General features: G+C 35.8%; 1 protein-coding gene across 1 annotated transcript in view; it reads left to right on the top strand.

Moving 5' to 3' along the window:
* The window catches only part of ST8SIA1 (ST8 alpha-N-acetyl-neuraminide alpha-2,8-sialyltransferase 1), a 144089-nt gene that overhangs the window by 127125 nt on the left and 2015 nt on the right, over positions 1-14949 (top strand). The window lies entirely within an intron of this gene.

The raw sequence follows: 14949 nt of genomic DNA, 5'->3' as shown, positions 1-14949 counted from the left end.
TCCCCAGCACCTGCTCTCTTATTTTTGTAAGACTTATGCTAAAATATAACTCTGAATAGCAGTATCCCCCACCCTCTTGTTTCCTATCACTCTATTTGATTTTCTTCATGGCATTCCCCACATATTGTCCTTTTTTTTGTTGTTGTTTATTGGCTGTCTGTTATTACCCAAATGAAAGCTATAAGAGAACAGAGACTGTGTCTGTATTTTTCACTGCTACTTCCCACAGTGTGTAGAACAATGCCTGGCACATGATTGGTATAAAATAAATCGTTATTGAGTGTGTCATTGAATCAAAATGGAAATGGCCAGCAGTCTGTTGGTCATAATAAGTGTTAATATTTTTTGAGTGCTTACAAAGGGACAGATATTGTTCTAAATACTTTTCAAGTACCAATTCAATAATAAAACATTCCCATGAACTAGATACAACTAGTGTCTCCTCTATTTTACAGATGAGGAAACTGAGTACATACAGCTTAAGAAACTTGACCAAACTCACATTAGTAAATATTAGAGATGAGATTCAAATCTGGGTAGGTGTTAGGGCTTCAGAATTTTAACCATGATGCTATTCTGCCATGAATGTTAAATAGCTAGAGTGGACATGGAAATTAGGAAGCCATTAGTATGAATTTAGATGTGAATAGAGATCAGCCTGTCCTTGAGATTTTTTAAAAAATTGACTTGGAACTCTTATTCTGTGTCTGCCAAAACATTCAATGTTCTCTATAATATTTCAGGAATTTTCATTTGCTTATATTTACATCATCATTGTTTATTCCAGTTACTGTTTCTTTGAATTGCCTTCAGCTTACTTGTCTCCTCATCTCATCTCCTGTGACTGTTCCCCTCTGTCTGCTCCACACCAAGGCAGACATAGATTAAAACTCCCTCTCCTTGATTTATCCAGAATACCATTTCTAAAGGCATTATGGATATGTAGCAAACTTTATAGAAGGTTTGAGGCAAGAGGGGAGTCACTGAAAAACATCAAGCAAAGAATATAAAAAGTGCACATCAGGCATCCCTGTTCTTAAAAATGTTTACCACCCTGTCACTGAGAATGTCCCACTTGTGTGCCATCTAAGTCTAACTTCCTAGGGTGTCACTACTCCTCATTCTTTTCTCTCCTTCTCCCTTCATCTCACCCTTCAGTTCTCCCTGCCTCCAAATTCCTGTTAACAACTTATGCAGAAGAGGTTGCTTATCACTTATTTCCTTTTCTGCTCCCAGGATGTGCTCTTAGGATTTCACCATCAACACGTCAAGCAACATCTACACCTAAACAAAGAGAATTCTTTTTCCACAAGGAACTCTGGTATTTGTTGTTAAAATGTTGTCCACCTCACTACCAGTATGAGTCCCAGTGTAGGTAATGAAAGTGAACAAATCTCGCAGAGGGTACGGGACAATTAAGAGAAAAAGAATTCAGCTACGAATGGAAAGAAAGAAGTCAGGAAGTAGCTATAAAAAGGAGTACTTTTAAGGAAATTTTTGTCTGTTGCTAGTTTTTTATTTCTGGTTAGGGAGACTTGGGCAAGTGCCCATGTTGGGGAAAGGGCCAAGGAGAGGGAATGGATGAAGGTACAGGGAATAAAAAAGGATAAAGTGATCTCTGAAGGTGCGAAAGGGTGAATCCCAGATCACAGGTAAATGAATTTATACAAGACAGGAGAGGTCTGTCTTCCCATCAGAGAAAAGCTACACAGTACAATTGAAAGAGTGTTGAATAGAGACTCAGATTGAGCTGAGCTGGAATCCAGAATCTACATTCTGCATTGGAGCTATGAAACTTTGCTAGAGTACTTAACCACTCTTACCCTAAATTTCCTCAACAGCAGAAAAGGGATAATACCCTCTTCACAGAGTGACCACAAAGCTTAAATAAGATAACGTGCTAAGCAAGAATCTTATAATAGAATTTATTGATTATTTCTGTAATTTGATTATAGGACTTCTGATTCTTATCCCATACTATTGCTAATGTCATAAATAAACAAGAGGCCATGTATTTTTTGGTCTGCCTCAAAGGGATTTGTGATTCCATGGTCTCATCCTCATTTGGAATTTTGAAAAATTTTTGAGAGTTGACATCAAACTTGTTGCCAACAGGCCAAACCTGGTGGCCATAACTGTTTTACCTGGCTGTTACTTTTTTTTTTTCCTTTTTAATTGAAAATCCTTTAGATAAGACATCTATATTCCATTTTCAGATCCACATTTTTATATCTCATACCTGGCCCCTTCACATATTTCCCCAGTCTGTTTGGCCCCTACACACAATTGAGTTTTCAACCCATGATCTAGATTGATTTCTACTAAAATAGCTCATGCCACAGAATACTTCCACATTACTAAATGTTCCAGGTCACATTTTCTGTCTTTACCTCACTTGGTGTCTTCTTGTCTTTGATCACTGTTGATAAACTTCTATAACGTTTTTCTCCTTCTGTTATTGAAGATTCTTCTGGTTTCCTCTCACCTCTCTGCCAGCCTACCCTTTGCTACATCCTTTGCCTACCATTTAGATGATATAATTTATCAGTGTTTTGCATGTTGTTGCATTGCTTTTCTGGGTGATCTCATGGTTCAACATGTCCAATATTGGGTAATAATAGGTAATAATTACCTTTAAAGCTACCTTCTCCTATGTGTTACATATCATCATGAAAGGAGCTACCAGAAGTCCAACCCACCCAACCCCCAAAACTAAAACCACTCTCACACCTAGTTGGGATACATATTTAACAACTGGTACAGAAGAATTCACACCAAATCAGAATGGACACTGCCTTATATATCTCACCATTGCTTTCCAGCCAAAGATCAGCCCTGCTTGTCCCAGTCACCAAAGCCAACATTTCCTTCCTTCCCTAAAGCTGAGTGGTAAGACCCTCCCTCACCATTTCCCCCATGGACTAATTACACTCCCTTTTCCCATATGGGTAAAATCTCAACCTTGATCAACTGTAGGTCATTCTTTTATCCTGTCCTGTGCCTCATCTCTAGCCATTCCTAAGGCTATAAAGCTTCACCAGAAGCTTGTTTACATTTCCCTGAAAACCATCTTTCTCACCTCTGTGCCTTTGCATACACCACCACGTCAGACAAAAATACTCTATCTTCCTCAACTTTGTTTGCATAGCTAACTTCCACTCATTCTTCAAAATTCAGTTCAGATATATCCATCTCTGAAAGGCCTATCCTAAATTGCTCTCTTCTTAGCAACATCCCCAGTCTAGGTTGGGAACCTTAACTCTGCAAATATTTTAAAAGTTTGCATTCCTAGGGCATAGTTTAGTATGTACTATGAGAGAATGGAATAGCTGGGTATGATGCATTGTTTGCAATGTGGTAAAATATTTTCCTGTAGAAGAGCCACCCCCATAGGATGAGAAGGTACACAGGAGAAAAGTATTGTGGATCAACACAAAATTAACATTCATTGACAAAGGAAAAGGAAGCAACAGCTGGGTAAACAAACAGCTGCACAAAGAGAGAGAAAAATGACAGTGAATAACCATGAACATGGCAAATGGTCCAAAATATTAGAAAAGCAAGTAAATAATATGAGGAAATGAGTTAACTTACTGGAAAATTGCTGAAACATTTCAACAGGAAGTAAATAATAAGGAAAGTGCTCAAATAAAATTATTATAGAGAGAAAAATTGGAACAAATATTCTGTGTAAAAGAAGTGGACTTTTAATGAAAGAAGCTTAAGTGAAATTAATCTGAACATTTGTGACTTTTTCTACAAATGTGTTTTGTACTGCACAGGGCACATGATAATAATATTAAAAACTTAATGAATAAAATTACCACACTCCTAACTTTTTGTTGTGTTGAAAAGAGTGAACTAGCAATTCATGATTGTTTTACTTTGCATTTATGTGATCACTAAGGAGACTGACCTTTTCAAAGAAAATGTTTAATAACACAAGTAACACATAAATATTTCGCCTTCTAAAGAATGAAAGCATTCCAGACAAAGCTAAAGTTTCCCTTGACCCTCTACCTGCACCCCCACAGCCACTACCTTCCCTAGAGATAACCACTGTTTCCGGCTTAATGTGTATCTGTCCAACATTTTCCCATGCCCTTACACACATAGATTGAAGCATAGAAAATATATATCTTTATCTTGTGTGATAATCCACGATACAAATTACAGTAGTAATTCTGAAACTTTTCTGTTTTTTGTATAACATTTTATTTTGGAAATATTTCTATTTCCATACAAATGAAGCTATGTCGTTAAAAGAATTCCCGTATATTATAATATAGATATAACATTATTTGTGGTGGACATTTAGGTTTTTGTTAATTTCCTGCATACTTCAGCAAACATTCATGAATATTTACTTGGTGCCATATGCCAGGGACCATGCTTGGTGTTGTGGATTTAGCAATAAACAAAACCAAGTCCTCCTTGTGGGCATTCAGAAGACACAAATAATAAAAAAAGACATGCATATATAATAAAATGTCATATAGTGATAGCTAGGATGAAGAAAGGCAACAAAGGTGACATATGGGATGGTCAGGAAAGGCTTTTCTGAGGTGCAGTTATTTAAGCCAAGATTTAAGAGATTGTTTGGCAAATACCAAAGGCACCAGCTGAGAAATGAAAGTGCTGAGTCAGAAGGTATCCGTATTGAAAATGCCAAAACATTTTCTGAACTGTTTGTAATAACTCTTGCTCCCATTTGAAGCATAAAAGTACCCATTTCTCACACTCTTTCTACTATTTATTCTCATGTTCCTTAATTTTTACCAATCACATATTGTTACCAATGTGGAAAACTGTTAGTTTGCTGTAGCTTTAATTGGTGTAGTTTTAAAAATTGGCATAAATTTATAACTTAATGCTGGTGAGATTGTACACATTTTCATATGTATATTGACCCTTTGAATTTCTTCTTCTCAGACTTGACAGTTCTGTGGCATTGTCCATTTTTCTCTTGTGTTATTTGTCTATTATTAATTTTTTCAGTGTTATTATTTAACTGTGCCAGAAAAGAGAGTCAAGGGACTGGTTCTTTTTTTTTTTTTTAATCTTTATTTTTGAGAGAGAGAGAGAGAGAGAGACAGAGTGTGAGTGGGGGAGGGGCACAGAGAGAGGGAGACACAGAATCTGAAGCAGGCTCCAGGCTCTGAGCTGTCACCACAGAGCCCGATGCAGGGCTTGAACCCACAAACCGTGAGATCATGACCTGAGCGGAAGTTGGACACCCAACCAACTGTGCCACCCAGGCACCCCAAAGGACTGGTTCTTAATAACCATCTCACTTTTGTGTGTGTGTGTGTGTGTGTGTGTGTGTGTGTGTTAGACATAACTGACTTTTTAAAAATTTGTTATTTATTTTTACTTTTGTCCAAATTGTTTATTTAAATTCCAGTTAGTCAGCATGCAATGTAACATCAGTTTCTGCTGTAGAATTTAGTGATTCGTCACGAACATCACCTGGTGTTCATCGCAAGTGCCCTCCTTGGTACTCATCACCCATTTAACCCATCCCCCTCTCACCTCCCATCTCACTTTCCAGCTCACTTTCTTTATCAGTACCTTCTTTACATTGGTTTTAAGACATACATATGTGTTCTCTAAATATTGATTTTCTCCCATTTATTCTCTTCTTTTAGGAACTCTTAATACACATGTTTTGAAATTTTTCATACTATCTTCTCTGTCTCTTTATATTTTCCATCCAGGTCATTATGGATAGTGTCTTTAGATTTATCTTTCAATGCATTAATTCTTTTTTTAAAAAAATTTTTTATCGTTTATTTATTTTTGAGAGACAGAGAGAGACACAGTGTGTGAGCGGGGTAGGGGCAGAGAAAGGGGGAGACAGAATCTGAAGCAGGCTCCAGGCTCTGAGCTGTCAGCACACAGCCTGATGTGGGGCTCAAACCCATAAATAGTAAGATCATGAGCTGAGCAGAAGTCGGATGCTTAACTGACTGAGCCACCCAGGTGTCCCATGTCTTTTTGATTCTATAATATCTACTGTTTAATCTTTTCATAAAATGTTTATTTTCAAAGGCTGTCTTTTTCAGTTTCAGAATTTCCACTTGGTTCTTTATTAAATCCACCTGTTCTTTTTGTGTATGTTTTGTTTCATGACTCTGGTTTATGTTGTCAATCTTTAAAAAAATTTTATTCAATTTATTTAAACTAAACACAAACAAACCAACAAACAGTGCATCCATTTCTCCCATCCCCGACCCTTCACCTCTTGTAACCACCAGTCCATTCCCTATATCTATGAGCTTGGGTTTTTTGTATTTTGTTTTTCTTAGGTTCCACATATAAGATCTCTGTTTGACTTACTTCACTTAGGGTAATGCCCTGGGGGTCTCTCCATGTTGTCTCAAATAGCAAGGTTTCATTTTTTATGACTAAATTATATATTATTATGTGTGTGCATGCGTGTGTGTGTGTGTGTGTGTGTGTGTGTGTGTGTCTCAATTACTTTATCCAGTTATCCATTGATATACACTTGAGGTTGTTTTCATACCTTAGCTACTATAAATAATGATGCAAAGAACATGGAGGTGCATATACCTTTTTGAATTAGTGTTTTTGTTTTCTTTGGATAAATACCCAAAGGCAAATTGCTGGGTAGTTCTATTTTTATTTTTATTTATTTATTTTTTTTGAGGAAGCTCTATACTGTCTTCCATAGTGATTTCACCAATTTATATTTCCACCAACAGTACACAAGAATTTTATTTTCTCCACATTCTCATTAACACTTGTTATTTCTTATCTTTTTGATAATGGCCATTCTAACAGATGTGAAGTGATTTCTTATTCTCGTTTTGATTTCATTTCCCTGACAATTAATGATATTGAGTATCTTTTCATGTACCTGTTGGTCATCTGTAAGTCTCCTTTCAAAAAATGTATATTCAGATCTTCTGCACATTTTTTAATCAGAAGTTTTTTGTGCTGAGTTTATAAGTTCTTTATATATTTTGGATATTAGCCTCATATTGGATAAATGACTTGCAGATATGCTTTCCCATTTAGTAAATTGCTTTTCATTTTGTTGATGGCTTCCTTTGTTGTGCAGAAGCTTTTTAGTTTGATGTAGTCCCACCAGTTTATTTTTGCTTTTGTTGCTTTAGCTTTAGGTGACAGATTGAAAACATCATCACCACGACCTATGTCAAGGAGCTTATTGCCTGGTTTCTTCTAGGAGTTTCATGGTTTAAATGCAAGTCTTTAATTCATTATCTGTTATTTTTACGTATGGTGTAAGATAGTGGTCCAGTTTTATTTTTTTGCATACAGCTGTTCAATTTTCCCAACACTATTTATTGAAGCGACTGTTCTTTCACCATTATATATTCTTCCTTTTTTTGTTGTAAATTGAACATTTATGCATGGGTTTATTTTTGAGATCTTTATTCTGTTTCTTTGATCTAGGTACTTATTTTCATGCTAATACTATATTGTTTTAATTACTCTGTAATATATTTTGAAATCAGAGCGTGATGCATCCAGCTTTATTCTTCTTTCTCAAGATTTCCCTGGCTTCTTGGGGTCTTTGATGCTTCTATACAAACTTTAGGATTATTTGTCCTATTCCTGTGAAAAATACCATTATTTGATTTGGTATTTGCAAAATACCAAATGGTAATTTGATATGGTAATTTGATAGGGATTGCATTGAATCTGTATGTTGTTTGGGGGTAGTATAGACATTGTAACTATTATTTCTTTTAATCCACGAGCACAGAATATCTTTCCAATTATTTGTGTCTTCTTCAGTTTCTTTCATAAATGTCTTGTAGTTTTCAATATCGGGTCTTTCACCTTTTTGGTTAAATTTATTCCTAGATACTCCCTTCGTTTTGATACAATTTTAAATAAGATTGTTTTTAACATTTTTCTAATAGTTTGTTATTAGTGTAAAGAAATGCAACAGATTTTTGTATATTGATTTTGTGTCCTGCAACTTCACTGATTTTATTTATTATTTCTAACAGTTATTTGATGGAGTCTTTAGGGTTTATGTAATATCATGTCATATGCAAATAGTGATAGTTTTTCTTCTTCCATTCCAATTAGGATGCCTTTTATTTCTTTTTCTTACCTAATTGCTCTAGCCAGGACTTCCAATACTAAATTGAATAAAGCTGGTGAGATTGGGCATCCCTGTTTTATTCCTGATGTTAGAGGAAAATCTTTCATCTTTTCACCATTGAGAATGATATTGGCTGTGGGGTTCTCATATATGGCCTTTATTATGTTGAAGTACATTCCCTCTTTACCTGCTTTTTGAGAGTTTTTATCATAAATGGATGTTGAATTGTGTTAAATATTTTTTCTGCATCTGTTGAGATGATCATGTGGTTTTTATTCTTCATTTGGTTACTGTGGTGTATCATATTGATTGATTTACAAAAGTTGAACTATTCTTGCATCTTCCACCCAGTGATATGCACTTAAGGTTCCTTTGTGTCTTTTCATGACTTGATAAGTCACTTCCTTTTTAGTGCTGAATAATATTCCATTATATGGATATAATACAGTTTATTTATCCACTCACCTTAGCAATTCATCTTGATTGCTTCCAAATTTTGACAGTTATGAAAGCTGCTGTAAGCATGCCTGTGCAGGTTTCTGTGTGGACATGAGTTTTCAGTGCCTTTGGGAAAATACGAAGGAACGTGATAACTGGATCTTATCAGAGTATGTTTAATTTTGTAAGAAACCACTAAACTGTCTTCCATAGTGGCTGTACCATTTTGCATTCCTACCAGCAGTGAATGAGAGTATCTGTTGCTCCATATCCTCACAGGCAGTGTTGTCAGGTTCTGGATTTTGGCCATTCTTCTAGATACCTAGTGGTACTTCACTGCTGTTTTAATATGCATTTCCCTAATGATACACAATGCAAAGCATCTTTTCATATGCTTACCTGTCATCTGTTGAAGTCTTTGGCCCATTTTTTAATCAAGTTGTTCGTTTTCTTATCATTGAATTTAAAGAGTTCTTTGTATAGTTTCGATAACAGTTCTTTATCAGCTGTGTCTTTTGGGCACTTGTTTCTCCCAGGATATGGTTTGTCTTCTCATTCTCGTGACACTTTCACAGAGATGTTTTTAATTTTAATGAATTCCAGCTTATGAATTATATCTTTCAGGGATTATGCCTTTGGTTTTGTATCTAAAATGTTATTGCTATAACCAAGGTCACCTAAGTTTTCTCATTTATATTATAGGAGTTTTATAGTTTTGCATTTTACATTTAAGTTTATGATCCATTTTGAGTTAATTTTTGTGAAGGCCATAAAGTTTGTGTCTAGATTCAACTTTTTACGTGTGGATAGTCACTTGTTTCAGCACCCATTTGTTGAAAACGTTATCTTTGTTATATTGTATTGCCTTCGCTCCTTTGTCAAAGATCAATTGACTATATTTATGGGGTCTGTTTCTGGGTTCTCTGTTCTGTTCCATTGATCTGTCTATTCTTTTGCCAGAACCACATTGTCTTGATTATTGTAGCTTTATAGGGAAGCTTGAAGTTGGGTAGCGTCAGTCCTCCAAGTTTGTTATTCTCCTTCAATATTTAAGAGCGCCTCGGTGGCTCAGTCAGTGAAACATCTGACTTCTGCTCAGCTCATGATCTCACAGTTCATGGATTTGAGCCCCACATTGGGCTTTGTGCTGACAGCTCAGAGCCTGGAGCCTTTTTCAGATTCTGTCTCCCCTTCTCTCTGCCCCTCCCCTGCTCATGCCCTGTCTCTCTCTGTCTCTCAAAAAAGAATAAATGTTAAAAAAATTATAATTCCCATTTTTACCAAAATTATACATGTACATAGTTTTAAAATCAATTAGTGTGGCAAAACTTAACATGGAAAGAAGGAAACTCTTGTCTCACATTTTCTCAAGTAACGTTCTAAGAGATTCATCTTCTCTAGTTGATTTTTCTCCTGTTGTGTTTTACTTTTTAAATTTTTTTCAAGCACAAGTGAGAGATATTAATTTATTGATATATATTTTAAATTTATGCTTCAAAGTACTGTAGAAAAATGTAATTACTTTAAAATTCCAAGAGAAAGTATGAAATATATGAAAGTCGACTGTCTCTTGTATCTGAAGTCAGCATAATTTCAAAAACTTAGAGCATTTTGACTTTTCATATGTTTCTTGTTGGACTTTAAAGCAGTGTGCTTAACTACAATTTTTAACTTTTCAGTTTATCTATTGATTTCTTACGGAAAAATAAAGATTTCTCTCTCTTAAAGTGCCATTCACAGCATTCCTCCATTCATACTTACACTTTCCTAACCTCTCAATTAAGATTTATCACAGTTAATTTAATAGTCAGTGCTTACTTTACTTTACTGTTCACATCTGAGACAAAAAGTTTATTTTATGAGTATTTGATATCCTGCTCAATTCTTAATTTTTTTCCTGTTAAGTTTTCTCCAAAGCAAAGAAAGGCTTTCCACTCAACAGTCACTAATTCATCTCCAGACTCCCATTAGAGCTATAAATCTTCTTTCATTATTCTCAACATGTAAGTCTATCAGAGGCACTTTTTTGTTGTTGACACATTCTTTCAGGAAGTGGCTTTTTCCTTCCACTAGAATCTGATTGATAGGCTTCTAGGCTGCTCTGTAGCTGTTTTCCTGAAGATTTCCTTTACCAGAATTCATTAATTATCTTTTTAAATTGCGAATAGCTGTTTCTTGTTACCTAAATATTGTTTTTCGTTTTGTAGTATCCTAGTCTTACTTAATGAATGCAGTAAGCAATTAATATTACTAAACAAACCATTACAGATCTTAAGAGTTTCCTTCTGTCCCTTGAATGATACTGGTTTCCTGTGAGTTCTTTTATTCTTCCATTTTGTTCTCTCTCATAGTGGAGTCTTTCCTTCAGTATCTTCTGATCTTAGCTATCTGTTCTTGTTTAACAACTGGAAGCTCTATGCAGAGACTGAACCTATCACAGGTAGGCTTTACCCTTGGTTGAGAGGGTAGCAAGGTGGTTTTCTTCTGGGTGATTCCCAAATGTCATTATATGTCTTTTCTCTTGGATCAGTGTCAATATTCTACTTAGGAACTATAAGCTTGACTACCAATATTGTATGGGTTGAAAAGAATCCTCAGTTTCCCCTGGGCTGGGCCAGCTCTGGGCACAGAGTCACTGTTCCTCCCAAGAGGCTCATATTCTCTTCATGCTACCCACAGTGATAATTGACCAGTGCAAGATTTTAGGGTTCAATCTACTTGAATGTTCTAGTGTGCATAATCTCAATAATAACCTTGTTGATTTTTCCAAGACACTCAACTTCTCAGTATTTTCTGCCTTTAGGCATGGGGCACTGCTACCTTTTAGAGCAATGCTCAGCAAATTAGCTTATGCCCTGGTGTCTTTCTATAAGCACTTTGTTTTTCAGAGGTAACTCAGATTTGGGGATTCATTGAAGGTTTTCCTTTTTTGTTTTCAAGGTGGATACAGATCTTTAAAAATATATTTTCTTTCATGTCTAGAGATTTGCCGTAAGAGGCAAGAACTGTACCCTTAGCTTTCCTTATTCTATTCAGTTTAAAACTGAAGCTGAAAATTTAACCCTTTTCATTACTTGCAATTCCCTTTGGATCACTTATCTATGCTTTTGTCCATTTTCATGTCAGTATATCAATATCATCAGACTGTATAGTAGTATCAGTATTGAGCTTCTGTATTTCTATTTGTTGAAAATATTTTTCAGAGTCATTCCCTTTTTTAAAGTTTATTTATTTATTTTTGAGGTGGTGGGGGGGAGAGAGAGGGAGAGAAAATTCCAAGCAGGCTCCACGCTGTCAGCACACAGAGCCTGATGTGGGGCTTGATCTCACAAACCAGGAGATCATGACCTGAGCTGAAATCAAGGGTTAGATGCTAACTGACTGAGCTACCCAAGTGCCCCAGTGTCATCATTCCCTTTTCATTTTAGTTATCTTATTTTCATGGCGATGAAATTTCACATCTTGACATAATCAATTTTGTCAATATTTTCCTTTGTAGAAAGATATTTTACAAATGGCTGATAAATTCACAGTTGTGAATAAACTTTAAATGTTTATCTTACTTATCTTGAATTTTCTTGTCAAATATGAATCTATTCCCCCTTAAAATTTCAAATTGTTAAGTAGTTAGCTTGATATTAATTGCTTAAAATTTCAATGATTTTTGCTTTATTATCATGTATTAAATTTATTTATAAAATGCTGTATTTCTGTATTTTTGTCGATACATTTTTCTATTTCATGCCCATATTCATTATATATTTAATCATTTCTATTTTTAACAATTCATTGGCCAATCTCACTTCATTTTCTTCTTTTTTCAAGTTAACAGTTTTCCATTTATATAGTACACAACTTTGTGAGCTAAGTTGTAAAAATCGAAAGATGAATAGGATTTTCACTTGTCTTCAAGGAAGACACAGTCTTGGAGGGTAGAATCAGTCCATACTAGAAGTTCCAAGAAGACTCCTTTGAAAGCTTAACTTGGAAGGAAGGAATGAATAATTTTTAGAAGGAGAAGTCTGAGTCTTGATGCTTAAGCAGAACTTCACCAAGGCAATGAATGGATGAGCCAAAAGGAAACTGTCATTGTAAAAAATGAGGACAGGTGCACGTACAAGGATGGCTGGAGCATAGGGTGAGGGTATAGAGAGAATCTGAGTATGAGGCTGGAAAGATAAGCTAGAGCACTACTCTTTATAATTCTAGTTGCATTTTTTAATGTTAGTAAAATTCAAGCCACCCTTGTTAAGCTCTTGATTAGGATAGCATTAAATATATTAGGTGTACCATAAATAAGTATTGAGTTGAATTAAGTTCTTAGATAATGTCATTTGTGGAAGAATGGGGTAGGTAAAAATAACAAAATGGTACATGTAGGCTGGTTCTTTAACATTGACAAAAAATTAAGCCTATAGTAAATTCAAGCTGTGTGTTCTTCTTCGAAGTTAAAACTCAAGGAAGACTGCCCTCTTCAAGAATAATCAGTCAGCTTTAAGGCAGGGAACACAAAATCAATTTCCCTGATTTTATTGGAGCTGTCTGTAATTCTCATTAGTGTGTAGTCCACTACAAAGATAGGGGTAAGTTCTATTAGCCAGCAGAGTGATGTGGAATAGGACCCATTCTGCACAGCAATAAGGAGGAAATGGAAGCAAGAAAGGGAACCGATAGAAGTAGACTAATTGCTCTAGAATGTTGATATGGTGAAATGAAAATCTAGAATCTAGCTTGGGAACCAATACAAGCATATGGTGAAGTGTCTCATACTAAGTTCTAACCATGCTTAGAAGATAGAAGGGAATAATTCGGTAGAGACAGAAAGATTAAATGTTTTAAAGAGGGGAGATCCACTTTAGAACATGAGTTCTTTAGAAAGTATGAAACAGTTTGTCCCAAGACACAGAAAGGAAGAGGGAGTTCTTCTCCCTGTTAGAATTGCAATAAGGATAAAATTAGCAGATGTAAAGAAAGACATGTTGAAGATAGATGCAGAGAGCCAGACAGCTTACCCGGATGGCTTTGGTCTTCTAAATAAGTCTATCCACAGGACACCTGCATCAGAATCACCAGGGAGTGAGCATCCTGGGTCACTCTCATCAGAATTACTAAGCACAACTTAGTAGAGTTGGGAGGGAGGAATTTGTGTTGGTCAGGCTGGTCCAGCTCCAGAATATGTTTAAATGTGCTTCCATGGTTTCTTCTAGGATAGAGTGATTCCACTTACAAACCCTGTTACCTCTTTTCTGTTTGTCAGGGCCTAGACAAATTTGCTAAAACAGGCTGCTGAATCAAGGACATGAGGAAAACTTGGGCAATTTTCCTCCTTTGGGAAAATTGCTTAAGGAATACTCCTTTCTTGGCAGGCAGAGTTAATGACACTGATTGCTACATAAAATCCTGTGGATTTATTTACTCAGAATTTTAATTTCACGTGTTTATGATGAAGCCTGCCAACATGTTATGGCTCCATTCTATTCTTAGATGCTTCTGCTCTACCTGCACATAACGTGAGATGGGTGACTGCCCTGTGTGAAAGAAAACAAAAGTGGCAAGACCCTAGTGTAGTTCATTGTCTTTTTTCTTTTTATACTTGATCTATGTCAACAACCTCCTAACTGCTCTCCAAGTCACCAGCCTCTTCCTTACCCAGATCACCAGAGTTACCTTTTTTAACACAGACTGACAACTACACAAATGATGAAATATTTGTAATGCAAATAGTAAGTGCTATGAGTACTCACTGCTGTAAAGTTTCCCCATCGCTGCAGAATGAAGTCCAAACAAATTAGAGACACATGAGGTTTTTTGCAACATGTCTTATCTTCAACCACTACCTCTACCATTCCCATCTCCCACCTTCCAGGGAAACAGAATCCTCATTATTGTGTCAGTACACTTTTACCCTTGCCTATGACCAAAGTGTTTCTTCTAGTTTAGTTGCTATTCTTCATGTTGTTCTCCACAGGAGGTGTGGGACTCAGTGTCATCCCCTGTCTGTAGCTTTCTCAGGCTCCACTCCTCTCCCAAGGCAGGATTAATTATTTTTTCATCTGTATTCCACAGTACTTTATACAAATATCCAATGTTCCATTTAGAACATTATGTTGCACTCATTTATATTTTTGTTCCTGCAATTGGACTTGAATTTTCTGAGAACAAAAATTGGGTCATTAAATTTTTAACTCCCCAGTACCTGACCCATAGGATGTATACCATCAATTTTAGTTGAATGCACTTGAACCAGAGATCCTCTCTTTATTGAACCCAAACTGAAAGAACATAGGAAAAAAGAGTTCTTTGGAGCAAGCAATGATGGTCAACTCTGTCAGCATCATTTGATAGTAGTAACGAGTCTTTTTTTCAGTGTAAAATTATAGTTATAATATTTAAGTTAATCTGAATACTTC

This window comes from Panthera uncia, chromosome B4, assembly GCF_023721935.1.
Source record: "Panthera uncia isolate 11264 chromosome B4, Puncia_PCG_1.0, whole genome shotgun sequence".
NCBI classification, from domain to species: Eukaryota; Metazoa; Chordata; class Mammalia; order Carnivora; family Felidae; genus Panthera; species Panthera uncia.
Note: the sequence above shows the minus strand (reverse complement) of the source record. Positions and strands in the feature narration are given on the sequence as shown.